Consider the following 15,613-nt stretch of genomic DNA (forward strand, 5'->3'; position numbering starts at 1 on the left):
ATAAACATACGATAAGGAGAATTTTAAGGAGATGCGAGGTAATTGCTGTGGTTATAGTACTTACTATTAAAGCCATCTAAATTAATCTAAGGCCCTGTGATTTTTACCTGCTGGTTCATATATTCTTATCACTTTGAGCCTAATTAGACTAATGTAGGTGTCATAGGCATTCAGAAGTTAAATTGAAATGTTGATGTGTGACGTCAAGTACTGGGTATTTATACTAAGCAAGTGAGAGGAGCACGGGTTTTTTCCTTTATTGTATTCCTGACTTATTTTGTTGTGAAACTGAATACTCAATCAAAAATATGGCAACTCTCTTCCTCTCCAATTCCTCTTCTCCCAACTACCATTATTAAAATGACTGTGTTTTGCCCTATCTAGAAGAATGTGGAATGTATATCTCCTCTTTCCGTTTTCCTAGTTTTTACCTCTACTCTCCCTAAATTTTCAAGGTCGGGGAGAGAAAAGTAGGTTTGGTTGAAACAAGATTAAGTGGCAGTGAGGCTTGACTTGTGCTTTGCCAGGAAGGAAGCATTTCTGGAGAAAGGAAGTGTGCTGAGGGAACTTGGGCCACAGCTCTGGATTCTGGAAGAAGACATCGGCAGCAGGTAACTTATTACCCACAATTCCAGGGAATGGGCTTCATCTAGCTTCAGCTGGATGGGCCCTCTATTTTTATTCTGTTAACAGAGATGAAAAACTTAGAATACAAATGCTGGGTGAACATATCATGTTTCATTTCATTATGTCTAATTAAAGTATCTTTAGTAGGTCAATCACAAGGATGTAAATGACTGATGTCAGATTTTCTTATGCTCTGATAGGATATGGAAAGAAAGAGATAAAGAGAACGGGAGACCCCAGGGGCACCTAAAGTGAAGAGTGATCACTACAGTGGGAGGGAGCTGAATACAACTGTGTGGGCACTGCTGTATTGGCACAGCCCATCAAAGTGCCTGGCGTGTGCTAAGTACTTGACAGAAGTACATCTCAGCATTGTCTAGGACTAGTCACTTCTCTTCTCTTTGTTTGCCTTGAGGCAATGTGTGCTTTTGACCTGAGAACTTTTTGACGTGTGTGGCTGTGAATCCCAGTGGTTCTGTTTCATTTGATTTACAAAGTACTTTTCAACATTAGCTTTGTAATGAAGGAGCTTTATTCCCAGAAGATGTTTTAGCCAAGGGTGTACATGTCATGATTTATGACTAGAGCAAATAATAAAATATATAAAACCACACATGATGGGGCCCATTAAGTTATTTCTAGATAACTTTGCTCCTAAGTTAAACCCGCTGTGTTTTTCCATGTCTATGTCTGATAAGTAGATTTATCTCAACATCAGATTTTCATGAGATTAATAATCCCTCTTTGTTAAGAGAGTCTGTTTTAAAATTGAAGACAATTATCCTGATGTAAATTATATAAACATGTGCTAAATAATATTATGCTTTCATATCTTTAAAGCATATCTGACATTATAAGTATACTTTTGATCAGGTAATCTTACAGAAATGGCAGATATATTTAGTAAGGAAAAAAGTCGTAGTCCAAAAAGATTTTTTTCTTTTGCTTGAGTAATAATATGGTCTCAAAGCTTTAACCTGAATTATTAGCACATATAAATCCATCCTCTTAATTAAATGGGGCCTTTGGCCGTTGAACACCAGTGTATGGACAGAGTTAGTTACTAGATGTTATTATGAGGCTGGCCTGGCCACCTAATCCATTAGAGGTAGGATTCAGTTATATTGGTAGCAGCAAAGTGATTTTTATGGATGTAAGAATCTTCTCTTTGTTCTATCAGTATCAGTTATTTCAGTTATAATAAAAAACTAAAAAAGGGGTCAAGTTTATGATCTGTGCTTTGGATGGATAATTTGTAACGTAAGTTAAGATATTCTTTCCGAAAAGGAGCTGTACTATGTGGTTTGTCTAAACTTCCTCAGTGAATGACTATGCTGAGAGTGATAGCACGAGATTATAATGTTAGAAAATTTCACTGAAAAGCGTGAATAGTCATTAAAATAATAAATATGCATTTATGATAGCATTGTATATGTGTTTATGATTGCAATAGTAAATAGTACATATTTCCTTTCGAAATTTTACTGGTGCCTATCAATTATGCTGAAACATTTGGAGAAATAATTGAGTAATATGTTAAAATGTATGGCAACACGTGAGAGGAAGACTAGGTAGTGGCTCAAGGTCCTGGTCTACTTTTCAGATGAAGTGCCAGTAACCCACTGAAAAACAACTCTTTGAAACAACACTGCAAAGTAATCAAGTCCAAAACTGGGATAGCATAATGGGAGAATAATAGAACTTGTTTTGTGATGTTGCACAACATCATGAGAGGATAACGAGATAATGCATGTAAATTCCAGGATACATAAGTACTTAATAAGTATTAGTTGTTTTTCTTTCTAGTTGATAGACATTTTTATAGGGAGGTAAGTATAGTTCAGAATAAGGATGAATTTTCTAATAATGCTTACTTTTCTAAAGTTTGACAATGAATTTCCATCTTGCAAGAGTTCAAGTGGTGTTTAGTTAATCATCCTTCAGAGATATGGTAAAGGGAAAAGCATTGAATGGGAGGTTGGGCTACATGACCTATATGCATGATGTTTTGGATATTATGTCCAAGGAGGCAAGGACTCCATCTTAGTGATTTACATTATACTGTGTACAGCATAGCTCTAAGAAAGAAAGGGGCTATTATAGCAGGAGGGTCTTCAGCAGACGCTGGTTGTGGAATTAATAAAACTAGGCCAGGAGCAAGTCCGCCACACCCACTGTTTTGACATTAACACTGAGGACTTGCTCTGTGCCAGTCATGTTGCAATGTTTTTATGTAAATTGTTTTAACCTGTAGAGTATGATCTCTATTTCATAGACAAGGAAACTAAGACAGGGAAAGATGAAATGATTTGCTGAAGGTCACATAGCTGGTAAAGTACACATCTGGGATTTGAACCGAAGTTGTCTAACTCCAAAACTGAAGCTCTACATTGCATTATGCGTATACACACAACAATTGTCCTGATGCATCTTGAGAATGCCATAATTCTATACTAGATGGGCCTTTAATATATTGGGTACTACTGACAGTGTGATGCTAATTAGCCATAGTGCCTTGGTACGTATTTTGCAAGTCATGAAGCATGGGAATTCAAGGTTTCACATAGAGCTTCCTGAAGCCCCCAGAAATGTTGCACCTGTATTTAATAGTGTTTTTCTGTGTGTTTGTGTGAGCCCATCTCCACACATGATGATATTGCTAAGATATATACTGAGCCAGTCAAACAAGACTTATGGCAAGGAGAAGGAGATAGGCAATTGAGTAGTATTCTCTTTGTCATGTAAGTTCAAAGAGCTGAAGTTTTCAAGGATTGGTACATTCTGATAATGGACATCTAGATGGCTAAATGATGTAGACCTGCATACTTGGCTTTCCTGGGTTGCAATGTACTTTTCTAGTGGTAATGGAGGATGAGGATAATTACACTGCCCACATCCAATAACATAAAGGGATTTTAGGAAGAGTTTGTAAACCTTAGGGGAAGGAAACCAGACCAAAGTTATATGGGTTACAGAGGTCTTCTAAGGGTGTAGATTCTTTATAGCGATCAGAAGCTCATGAAGGAAAACAGACCAAGATATAGACTCCTCAAATACTTATACGGATTCAAATTCAGGAAATTTGTAAGTGAACAGAAATATTAAATTATTGGGTTATGGCTAGAGGTATGAAATTAAAATATAGATTATTTGCTAAACTATGAGAGAAGGAAAGGTGATCTTGTCTTATACAAGAATAGAATATGATACTGGATTAGATTGTTAACTGGAGAAAAAAATTGCTATAAAGGACATTATTAGGATAATTGGCAAAATTTGAATGTGGAATATACATTACATAGTTGTGTCTATCAACATTAATTATCCCTAATTAGTGAAATGTACTATGGCTGCATAAGAGAATGTCCTTGTTTTTAGATGCTACAAGGATAAAGGGTGATAATGCTTGCAACTTACTTTCAAATGGTTCAGCAAAATGATAATAGTAATATTATCATTATTATTATCTTTATTGTAGAAAGAGATAAAGTAAATTTGGCAAAAAATGTTAGCAATTTTTGTAATTCTGGGTGAAGTATATATGTGTATTTATGTTACTGTTGTAACTTTTTGAAGTTTTAAAATGTACCAAAAAAAAATGCTCCTAACAAGTAAAAATAATAGTGCTAGTAGTAGTAGTGATAATAATCGTAATAATAAATGTGTAGTGAGCTTTCTAGGTAGATAGAAGTCAGATATGCAAAAGTATCCAAAGGTCAGAATACCTGTGATGGAGACACTGAAATACAATATTTACTATAGTGTTCTCAGGATAATTTAAACATGTCCGTTTTAGTTTATTCCTGATAGTGATGGAAAACTCTGCTCAGTCATTTTCTTGAAGGCACTGAACTTTGCGAATTACCAAACATGTTCTTGAACTGTATTAGAGATAATATTATGATGTAGAAAGAAGAGAAATTAAGTAGGAAAAGAAAGCTCTTCTAAATTTTATCCTTTAGGAGTGTGACATATTAGGAAGTGTAATTGGAAGAAGGGAAAGGTTGATGGTAATGAACAGAATAGAGTGTAATTAAAATGTTGTGCCAATAAAGAGGAGACTTCAGAAAATGTGAAGGAAAATGTTCCAAGTATGAATAATACTCAAAATCCATAGATCATCTCCCACTTTATATCCATAAGGCCACTGAGTAGTACTCTGACCAACATGGTTTTAGATCTCACATTCCTTATGTTTAAGCCTTTCAGAAACAAGAAGTCCATTCCCATTCTTGCTGGCCAGAAGACCTCTTGTTGGCAAATTGCCTTAATCTTCTATTCTTAGTATATAATCCTTGTGGATCTTTTGCTTGTTTCTTAAGATGAAAGCAAAGGATCTGCAAAGGGTCAAAGCAATCCGTATTTTGGTTTTTACTTCCTCAATTTAGCCAACCGTTCGTTGAATCCTCATTCATATTTTCACATTCTTTCTCTAGGTCCCCCTAGAAATCATTTTGAGCAATTTTTGGCTGATCTTGCATTCTAAGTCCATTTACTATTACCATTCTTCAATTTTCTTTTCTTTTCTCTCTGTTCCTAAACCTTCATTTAAATACCAAGACATTTTTGCCCTTCAATCTTAAGCCGTCTCTTAAAGAGGAGATGATCAAGGGTAGTCTGGATTTCACAGGGCAATGACTTCTGCTGGCGTCATAAGTATTACTACATACTGGGTAGGCAAAGGAAAAGAAATCTCACATGGATAAATACAGTGCTTTAAAAATAGAAATAAAGAATGCTTCAAAAATGGAAGATAGATTATTTGACAAAAAATTGCAGAGGAGTTAGTGCCTAATTGCAGGTTCAAGTCAGAGAAAAGCAATAATTAACAACAAAACAAAACAAAAGAAATGAGATAAAGGAAAAAGAAATAAAAATGAAAACTATATATGGTTTTTCTTTTAAATACATTAAACCTAAGAAAATGATAAAGGAAAACATTGTTCCTTTATCAGATGGGAAAGGAAAGCTCTTAACTGATGACATACAAAAGGCAGAGACTTTAATAAGCATTTTCTGTACCTCTGTCTTCACACAAAAAGGTCATCTTTGATCTAATCACTGAAGTAGCCAACACCTGGGCTGGGAGAGCAGAAAGCTGTGATAAAAGAAGAAATGAACTAGAGATCATGTTAAAAAAAAATAAGGATGTTCAAATGCTAGGGATGGCAAACTTTAATATATAAATAGAACTCAAAGTTTTAAGTATGAGTGTCAATTCTCTTCCTCTTTTGTGGTTTTCAGTTTGTATGATTTATACAGTCTCTTTCAATTACATAATAAATAGCAGTTTTGTATGTGTATAGTCCAGAGATAACCAGACAGGAATAGGACATGGTCCCAGCTCTCAAGAAATCACACACAATAGACTAGTCTTAGGTAACACTTTCTAATAAAGAAAATGGCATAATGTGATTTATTTTTAAAATTATTCATAAAAGGCGAACCACTTGCCAGATAAAGTCCTCTGGGATCCAGAGATGGTTATCAATGATTTTAAGCAACTTCAGGGAAATTTTATCAAGTTAGTTAAATATAAGTTTTAAACTAGGATTTGTTTTTTAGATGAAAAAGTTGATGATGTCGTCGAGAGAACAACAAAAAGTTTTGGTCAAATGAACAGGCATGGGAACACAGTAGCTTAGTGGTCCAGGAAGCAGTGGCTTGATGTGGAATGCACCCAGAGTGATAACTAGTTAAGGACTGAATCAGATTCCAAGATAACATCCTGGATTTGCCAGTATTATTCTTCATAGAATAGTTCAAGTTTACAAGAGTAAAGACAACATCTTCTTTGGTTCAGATCTTCTAGCTTCCACAGGTAGAATGAGGGCTCTGTCTCTATTCTGCTACCCAGGGACTTGTCTGCCAGAACCCAGGCTATCAATCCTTTCTGATTTTGCTCCTGCTGTATGTAGCATAACTTGATTTCGATTAAGTATTCTAATAAAGTATCCCATGATGTCTTTGCTAGTATCTTGGGCAAGGAGTTTGGAGATAATATTTTGTCATTATTATTTGATATTTATCCAAGGGACCTAAAATCCTTGCATTTTTCCCCAGTCTATGGCAACCTGGATAGGAAAAATTGACCTTTTACCTCCTAAACCCAAATCTGAATTTTGGGATTTATCACACTTCAGAATGGAAAAGCATCTGCTAGAGAGAAATGTAACAGGGGCCTCCATGGGTGGAAAAAGCCCTGGGATTACCAACTACTCTATAGGGTGAGTGTAGGAGAGAGGGAGGAGAAGAGAGTCAAAGGGAGAAAAGAGTTGCCAGGAGTGTCTCACCTGCAGGAAAGATTTTCCTGGGGAAAGGAAAAGATAGGAAAGGGGAGGGGAATGGTAGAGGGAGGTGGGGGACTAATGTGGGTAAAGCCTCTGGTCTCTTACCAGTGCAGTGGCAAAGAAGGAAGAAGTCAAGGAGAGAATCACACCTCTCCATATGACCTGCGTATAGCCGGTGATTCTATCCACTGGTAAATATGGAAGCATCAGTGTCCTGGAACTGTCATGTGTTGCTTAGTGACAGGGATACTTTATGAGGAATGCCTCGTTAGGCTATTTTGTTGTTCTGCCAATGTCATAGAATGTACCTACACAAAACTAGATGGTATAGCCTACTACACACCTAGTCTGTATGGTACTAATCTTATAAGACCACCCTTGTATATGTGGTCCGTGGTTGACTGGAACATCATTATGCGGCGCATGACTGTGTAACGAAGCAGATTAGAGCCCCTTGCCACTTGTCTGGTAGTGTAGTGAAGACAGGAGTTTGTAAAGAGGCAGATGAGGCCTTGGTATGCAGATTAGCTATGATGGCCTTAAGCATTTTTTATTATATCATTTATTAGTTTCTTTAATGTGCACAAAAGTACAAACCTGAAGAAAATTGGCCCATAATCATAGGCCGAGATAACTTTTGGGTTTTCAACCATTCTGTCCTCTCTGGAGTCTACTCTATCTTGTCCAAGACTTTGCTCCTGTAGTTTATCTGTTCTTTCCTCTGTAGCATTTCTCTGTAAATACAAGATCTCTCCTATATGAATAAAAATATGTTTTGTCATCATCAGTCACAAAGTTTTCCCTTGATACCATAAACCACTCCACTTCTCTATGCCCTGTTAATGGCAGAAGGTCTTGAAATTATTGTCTCAAGTCTTGTTCCCATTCTTTCATCTGCTGTTCGCTACTCAACTCCATCTCAATTAGGATCCCTTTCCCCAGCATTGAAATTATTACGGTTACCGGTAACTTCCATTAGTCCAATCTGATCTTCACTTCTCTTAACTGTTAGTATCATTCAACAACGTTGTACTCCCTCCTTCTTGAAGCGCTTTCTTCTCTTGACTTTGGTAACATCACACTTTCCTTGTTTTCATGCTATTTGGCTGCTTTTTCTCAGTTTCCTTGACTAATTACTTCTCTGCTCAATATCTAAGCATTGGAGTTCTTGAAGACTCTCTCATGTACCCACTTCTCTTGTAAGGCTATACTCTCTCTCCAGGTAAGGACCTTTTAGTCTTATAGCTTTAAATCCTGTCTGTACATGAAAGGCTCTCAAGTCTTGACTTCCATGTCTGATTTCTCCCTGGAACTTCAAACTCATATTTCTATTCTACTTAAAAGAATCTCATGGATATCTAATAGGCATCTCAAATTTAATGTGTCCTAAGAACAGCCCTTTATCATTTGCCACCCAAATGTATTCCTACCCAAATGTTCCATCTGCTGAATTTCATCAGCACACATCCAGTTGGTTTTTTGTTTTTTGGGTTTTTTTTGAGGAAGATTAGCCCTGATCTAACATCTGCTGCCAATCCTCCTCTTTTTGCTGAGGAAGACTGGCCCTGAGTTAACATCCATGCCCAACTTCCTCTACTTTATATGTGGGACGCCTGCCACAGCATGGCTTGCCGAGTGGTGCCATGTCCACACCCGGGATCTGAATTGGCAAACCCTGGGCCACTGAAGTGGAACGTGCACGCTTAACCACTGCGCCACTGGGCCGGCCCCATCCAGTTGGTTTAAGTTAAGAAAGCTGAGTTGGTATTTATTGTTTTCTTTCTCTCATCCTCTCACATCCAATCCTTAGTAAGTCTTGTCAACAAAACCTCTAAAGTATCTTCTGAATCCATCCATTTCTCTCTATCTTAGCCCAGGTCATCGTCCTCTCTTGCCTGGATTATTCCTGCCTACTGTGGTGTCTCTGAATTTCACTCTTACTCCCTTAAAATCCATTCTGTATACAGGAGCCAGAGTATTCCTTTAAAACATAATGTATATCATGTCACTCCCCTGTTCAAAACTTACCGATAAGAATAAAACTATATTCTTTGCCCTGGTTTTGGAACCTCCTGTTTACCCTCTGCTCTCATCTTGCACCACTGTCCCTCATCTCTGCACTCCAGCTGTGCTGCTGTTTCTCCAACATGCCACGTTCATTCCCATGGTAGGGCTGTTCTCTCTGCCTTGATCACTCTTCCCCTCGATCATTGTATTGTTGTTCCTTCTTGTCATTTAGATCCCATCTGAAGTGTCACCCCTTCAAAGAGAGCTTCCCTAACTTCCCAAATAAGATAAACACCCTGTCATGATAGCCTATTGCCCTATTTTGGTTATCTCCATAGGACTTATAACATTATTGTTTATAACTATAATTTCATTTGTTTGTTTAAATAGTTTATTTATTTGTTGCTGTATTTATTTTCTCTGCTCATTTTCACCTCCTACTAGAGTATAAACCCGTGGAGAGAGGGGACATTTTCAGTCCTAAAAGAGTACCTGATACATAATAGGTACTTTAGAGACATTTGTTGAATAGAAAAATGAATAAATGGATGGATAGATATCTAGATAGCTTTAACATAAATTCTTAGATGTACTTTAGCTTATGCATACCCCGTCTTAACCACAGTTTGATCTTCTTGAAGTTTGAACACCCTGAAGACTGTTTAATGTCCCTTTGTGACCCTTGGATGAGTGCATAAAAGGTATGCTTACAAATTTGCAATTGTGGGAACCTGGGGAAGCATAACTGCTGGGATGGATGTAAAAAACAAAATTGAAACATGTGCTGCCCAAGCCTAGGTCAGTGGAAACTCAATGATAATGAAAATGAAGAAGAACTTGGGTCAAATGAGAATTCAGGAGACATGGATCCCCAGGGAACAAAGTAGATGTCCCGAGTTTCTATCCGTAATCCTATACCTTAACACATTGTTAAGATATGTTGTTTTTTTGTGAGAACTCCCATATTTCCAGCCTGGAGCCATCTCTCTTCAGTCTGAATTCTCAGATTTTGTCCCTATCTTTAGTGATAACTGCTGTTTACTGCTTTCTTTTAATATTTATGTACATGTCTTAATCTCTTCTCCTAGATTGCAAACTCCTTAAGAGGAGACACTGTGTTTTGTTTTCTTTTAATTACCCTGTTTCACATAATTTCTTACAAATAGTTGGAAGACACTCAGTCAATATTTACTTTGTGAGTGAATGAATACGTAGCAGACAAGACTAAATTATGTGAGTATACGTATTTTTTTAAAATAATGAAACTATAAACGCTTCATCGTTATAGAAACAAAAACTATCGGGGAGGTTTTATTTAATATATGTGTTTTCAGGTTTGGGAAGGATAGTAGTCTCTATAACTATTAATGAATGAAATAAAGAGGAAGAAAATGTATTTCTGAAACATGATACTCTTCTAGTTGGTTTAAAATTAAGGAATTTTAAGAAATTTTATTTAAGAGGCTTACGTTTATTAAGATAGATTGAGATAAGTAGATAGGTAGATAGATATTAATGTATTGCAGCTATTTGGTGAGTAATTATATATTTTTTTGCAAAAATAACGCTCTGGGACTACTTTGTGTTTTTTAAATTGAATGTAAACAGTTAAAATTTCAAAAAACTTTTATTCATATTAATATTTTTAAAACATTTTAATTTCCACATTTGGACAGTTTTTATTTAGTGGTGTAATTTAATCGCAGGTTATTATTCCATCCTGATTTATAAAACTTAATTTTACATCTATATATCTGTATATGTACATCAAATTATAAAATAAATCAAATTTACACTGTCAGCATATAAAAGAAAACCCTTCTTCATTATGGGGAATGCAATTAGAGTCCCTGAAGTCTCGAGTTTATGTGAGATGCCTGTGGACTTTAAAGGAAATATTTAAAACTTCCCAGTGAACCAGCAAACCAATGGCCAAATTTAATTAAAAATTTATATTGATTGTAATAAGGACCAAAACTGGCTATAAACACATGGCATAGGCCGCTGTTAATTTTCTCTTTAGACTGCTTGATACAGTGATGTAATTTTATTTCACTGTGTAAGATGAAGAATGAGAAAATAAAACTATAACTCCGTCACAGAGCAGCAAGCTCAATGAGGACAGAGACGTGATCTTATTCACATTGTATTCCTAGGGCCCAGCAGTGCTGCACATACAGGAAACACTGCTTACAAAGTGCTCCATTATATAGGAATTCAGACATAATGTAAATGTAGCATAGCTTTCGTTCCCCACCTCGGCCTCATTCTTATCTCATTAGCTTTGTAACACTGAGATTGCATCTTTGGTCCTCCACTTACAGATTTTGGCAGAGATCTTCTGTAGTTGAGAACCGTTAATGATTTGTTGAAGGAAGAAGGGAGTTAGCTGAAGCAATTATTGAATATTCGCTGTACTTCTAACACGGAGTGATGCCAAAAATATACAAGACCCAGTTTATAACCTACAAGGTAAAAAGTGGAGTTGAGTTCCTCTTTGTAACTATCTTTTAATCTGTGGAAATGATGACCCCACCCACTTTATGCTCATTCTTTGTATGTTGAGGAAGAGAAAAGCAGTCACTGATAGCACGGAGCTGGGGTGGTATGCACAGTGAGGCCGTGACTTTCTCCTGTTGAACATAACATTTCACAGACCATCAGCATTAGGCAAGGACCTTCTGTGATCATGACAGACTAGACAAAAACAAGACCACTCCATTCTCATTCCTGAATTCAGGCAAAGACATGAATATTTTGAAGATCAGAGAATGACCAAAATATTCCCCATCTGTTGCTTTTTTTAAAACCAATCACAGCTTTAATCTCACTCTAATTTCACTCTTCTTACAACTCCTAGATAAGAATTTTAAAGATACCCAATCATAGAATGACTCCTGCTTCCTGACAGCTTCCGATCTAGAACGAAGTCCTATTTTTTTTTTAACTTTCCCCCAAATCACCTAACGTAAATCCAAATTCTATAAGTTATTTCTAACACACACTTGCTGAGACACCCCACAGTTCCCTTGTTGCAATGAATCATAAACCCACATTTGTTCCACAACAGGTGTGTTCCAGATGGTCTTTGACTGGAGATCATTTGACAGTACTAAGAGCCTAAAGACTATGGAATGTGTGAACATTTAAATGTTGTGTTTGCATTTTACATATATGCCAATATTTTTCCCAAAGAAAGTCTTTCGAAGGCAGTGAACGTTTGAGTTAGAGAAAACTGTAGCTTTAAATGTATGCATAGTTGTAGTTTATATGATCAACCCGTATCACTGTCCCATGGTATATTTCCATAGACTTTTTTTGAAATACTAAACCACCAACATGATGTAACCCGTGAGTTGAAGTTCCAAACACTCTTTCTGTTGTCAGCTTTTCTGTTAAGGGGTTTGCCCTAAATTAAAACATATCAATCGAGGGGACCAAAAACCCACCACTGAAAGAATCACTGCAAAAAGTATATTCAAGATTCAAAACTTATTTGTCTGAAACAGCTGCTCATGACCTTTCATAAGACAAGGTATTTGGGGACTCTTGGAATTTTTGTAAGATTATATTTTTAATAAGTACAGGCTTAATGATGCATCTGTTACTCCTCCTATTTTACATAGTTAGCAACATTATCCTTTTTGTTCTTTTTCTCTGGTTAGTAGGGTAATTTCCCTATACCATCTCTCTCTGTGTATAATGCACTTTAGAGAGCACTTAAATTTTTTTTTAATTATCAGATAATAATTAGATAATCTGAAAGGGAATGAAAAATGTTTATGTTAAGGTTGCAAAACACAGTTGATCCTATATATCTAATACAGTGTTTTATTGTATTTTCCATATAGGTTATTGGAAAATAGTTTCTTAGTAAACACTTTTGTCAATATTATTTTTTTATTCTCATGTTATAAAGTTTACCTTCATCAGGAAAAGTATTATAGAAAATGTTATTTTAACCTTTAAAACACAGTGATATATACGGTCCAGGTAAATATCATAGTACAGGGCAATAAAAGGACAGCTTCCGAATTTGGAGGAAGGCTTAAAATATTTGTGATTTGTGATTTTATACAAAAGGTGGTATCTGAGAACACACATGATTTCACCCATGCAGTATAGAGGAAAGCTTGACATTGCTTGTTTAACAAAACTTAGAACTCTGGAAATGGATACCTCCCTTAAAACTTGAGAAAGTTTGGTAATAAGCAGGGTACTTTGAAGAGTGTACAAAGGGAGTATTGATGGGCAATATTTATGTCTTATCTTAGATGAGCTTTGACGATGATGATGGTGAGTGGAAGACAAAAGATGTAGAAAAGAGCAAATGACTTTGGGGAATCTCACAGTTGGTGTGGAAATTATACTAAGCACAGTAAATAATTAGGAAGAAATGGATATTTAAATGGATATGTATTTGATGAGAAGGAAAATAGGTGGTTAGGAAAGAGAGAAATGAGGGTAGTCTAGCGTAGTCAGGAAAGACATCCTGACCTAGGCTTGAGCTTGGACTGAGCCTTAAAGAACAGACAGGAGTCTAAGAGATGAAGAAAATGGGAAGGGAATTCAGGTAATGTGATCATCAGTATTGCCATGCTCCACATCATGATTAACAATCACTTTAACATATGCTTTCTGCAAGGTATTTTACTAGGCAATGTGGGAGACAGAAACAGGCATCAATGCTTATCTGTGAGGCATTTACAAATTCATGGGGTGCTTGTTGATTTTACTTTGGAAGCCTTTTAATAAACTTGTAGAAACCGTACAGAATTACAGAATGAAATGGGTCATTATGACTGTCAAGCAGCAGAATTCTAGGCAGAATGACAAATATATCTGACTTAGTGCAATATTTTTTGTTCTTATATTTTAATGTTTTTATATAAAAGGGAAAAATGTGATCTCAAATAATCCTTCACTCATGGTTGTCTTGTATCTAAAATAAAAGTGCTGAACAACTGGATCTTTGAGGACCCTTCCAGATAATTGCATAGTTCTTTGTTCTAAGTTTATCAGTATAGAACATGTGACACAAAAGAGATACCTAGTAGATCTCAGTCTTAGTCTCAGTCTTGTATGAAAATTGACTATTATTCATATAAATTGCTGCAATGCTATTTTAGCCTTGTTTACAGTTTAAAAAATAGCTTGAATTGAAAATTGCAATAGACCTATTTGGAGCTCCTGACGAATCAGCCAGCACCAGGAGTTGTTCCTACTACTCAGGATTTTGAAAAAGCTAAGTACCAGTACCAATAGATTATCTAATTGTTAAAAACTGTGTAGTTAATATATTGCTTTTTTCTTCAGTTTTCCCATTCTTCTCTCTTCTTTAAAATCTGCCAAGGGGTTGATGTGAAGGAAAGGAAGCTTCAACTATGGACCTCACACACTGAACAACTCTAGAATTGTGTTAACTGAAGTCAGCTTAGGAAAGATGCTATAATTTTGTGTGGTAGGAAATATTGGGAAATGTTAAACAGCTTTCACTTATCCCTCTATTCACAATACTGTGAACCTCTTGACCCCACGCCCATCTTTCTGTGACCACCCCCCTCCCCCATTCATTGTTGCAAGGGGTGGATTCACACATCAGAAAGACAGAGAGCAAAGATGCCACTTCTTGTCTTTTTTACAAAATTAATTACAAAAGTTGAGACTGCAGCACAGATGACTTTGTGAAGGAGATATGGGATCCATGCAAACCTCCTTCAACTTTGCCCCTTCAAGATAAAATGGGGATTCTCCAGATGGAGGAGAAGTGATGGGTGACTAAATGACAAACTCTAAGAAGAGAGTGAATCATCTCTCTCCCTTCTGTCATTCAATTCCAGGAGGTGGATTTTCCATAGAGTCCCCACAAGGTTGCTTAATAGGATACCAGACGAGGCCTGTCTTCATTTTCCCAGCTGGGGCCTGGGAAATCAGCAAGACCAAGATGGATGAGCCTAAGGCAGCCTCATTGTTTTCTGACTCCATCATAGGAGAGAAGCATATGATCTCCATATACCTGATGCAGTGCAAGTAGTTGGAAGCACTCACCTGTTTGGACCAAGAACTTTGAATCAGAAGAAAGAGGAAATCGAAAGGGATGCTAGCATGGATAGCGGACACTAAGAACAAGATGCCTTCTCCTCACTCCTCCTATGCCTGTCCAATGCCTGGGCACTAATATTACCCTGGGATTTTAATGGAGCCTTGAATTGATTAACTTTAAGTTTCTATCACTTGGGAGGTTGGGATTTGAAAAATAAATTCAGTTATTGAATAATAAATGTAATAGCAAAAACTTAAGTAGTGCTTACTGTGTGCTAAACACTGTTCTAAACACTTTACCTATAGTGGCTAGTTAGAGACTCCTGCAACCATAAGAGGTAGTTATTATTATTGTCTCCATTTTATCAGTGACAAATCTGAAGCTCAGAGAGGTTTAGGGTTTTGCCCAGTGTCACACAACTAACAAGTGACAAAGGCAGGATTCAAATCCAAGCAGTCTGCATCATACTATGCCAAACCACTTCTCAGAGAGGTGTAAAAGAATATGTAATATTTCTGGCCAGACTGTGTCATGTGTTTCATACGCATTATGCTTATTTTGGAGGGATTTTTTGAGAAGCAATATCTAGCATTCGTTTCTCTGTGTGCTCTGGGCTCTGTAACAGCCCTGGGGATGCTGTTTCTAT

At 36.6% G+C, this 15,613-nt stretch overlaps 1 protein-coding gene across 4 annotated transcripts in view; it reads left to right on the plus strand.

Annotated features, from left to right (window-relative positions):
- ZFPM2 (zinc finger protein, FOG family member 2) overlaps window positions 1–15,613 on the plus strand; it is a 438,154-nt gene that overhangs the window by 43,324 nt on the left and 379,217 nt on the right. Inside the window, exon 2 of one of the 4 annotated variants that reach the window (XM_070481467.1) lies at window positions 9,550–9,625. The exons of the other annotated variants lie outside the window; for them this stretch is intronic. The gene's annotated coding sequence lies outside the window, so the exon portion shown is untranslated. The remainder of the gene's footprint in view (window positions 1–9,549; window positions 9,626–15,613) is intronic. 4 annotated transcript variants of the gene reach the window in all.

The sequence above is a fragment of the Equus asinus genome, chromosome 12 (assembly GCF_041296235.1).
Source record: "Equus asinus isolate D_3611 breed Donkey chromosome 12, EquAss-T2T_v2, whole genome shotgun sequence".
NCBI classification, from domain to species: domain Eukaryota; kingdom Metazoa; phylum Chordata; class Mammalia; order Perissodactyla; family Equidae; genus Equus; species Equus asinus.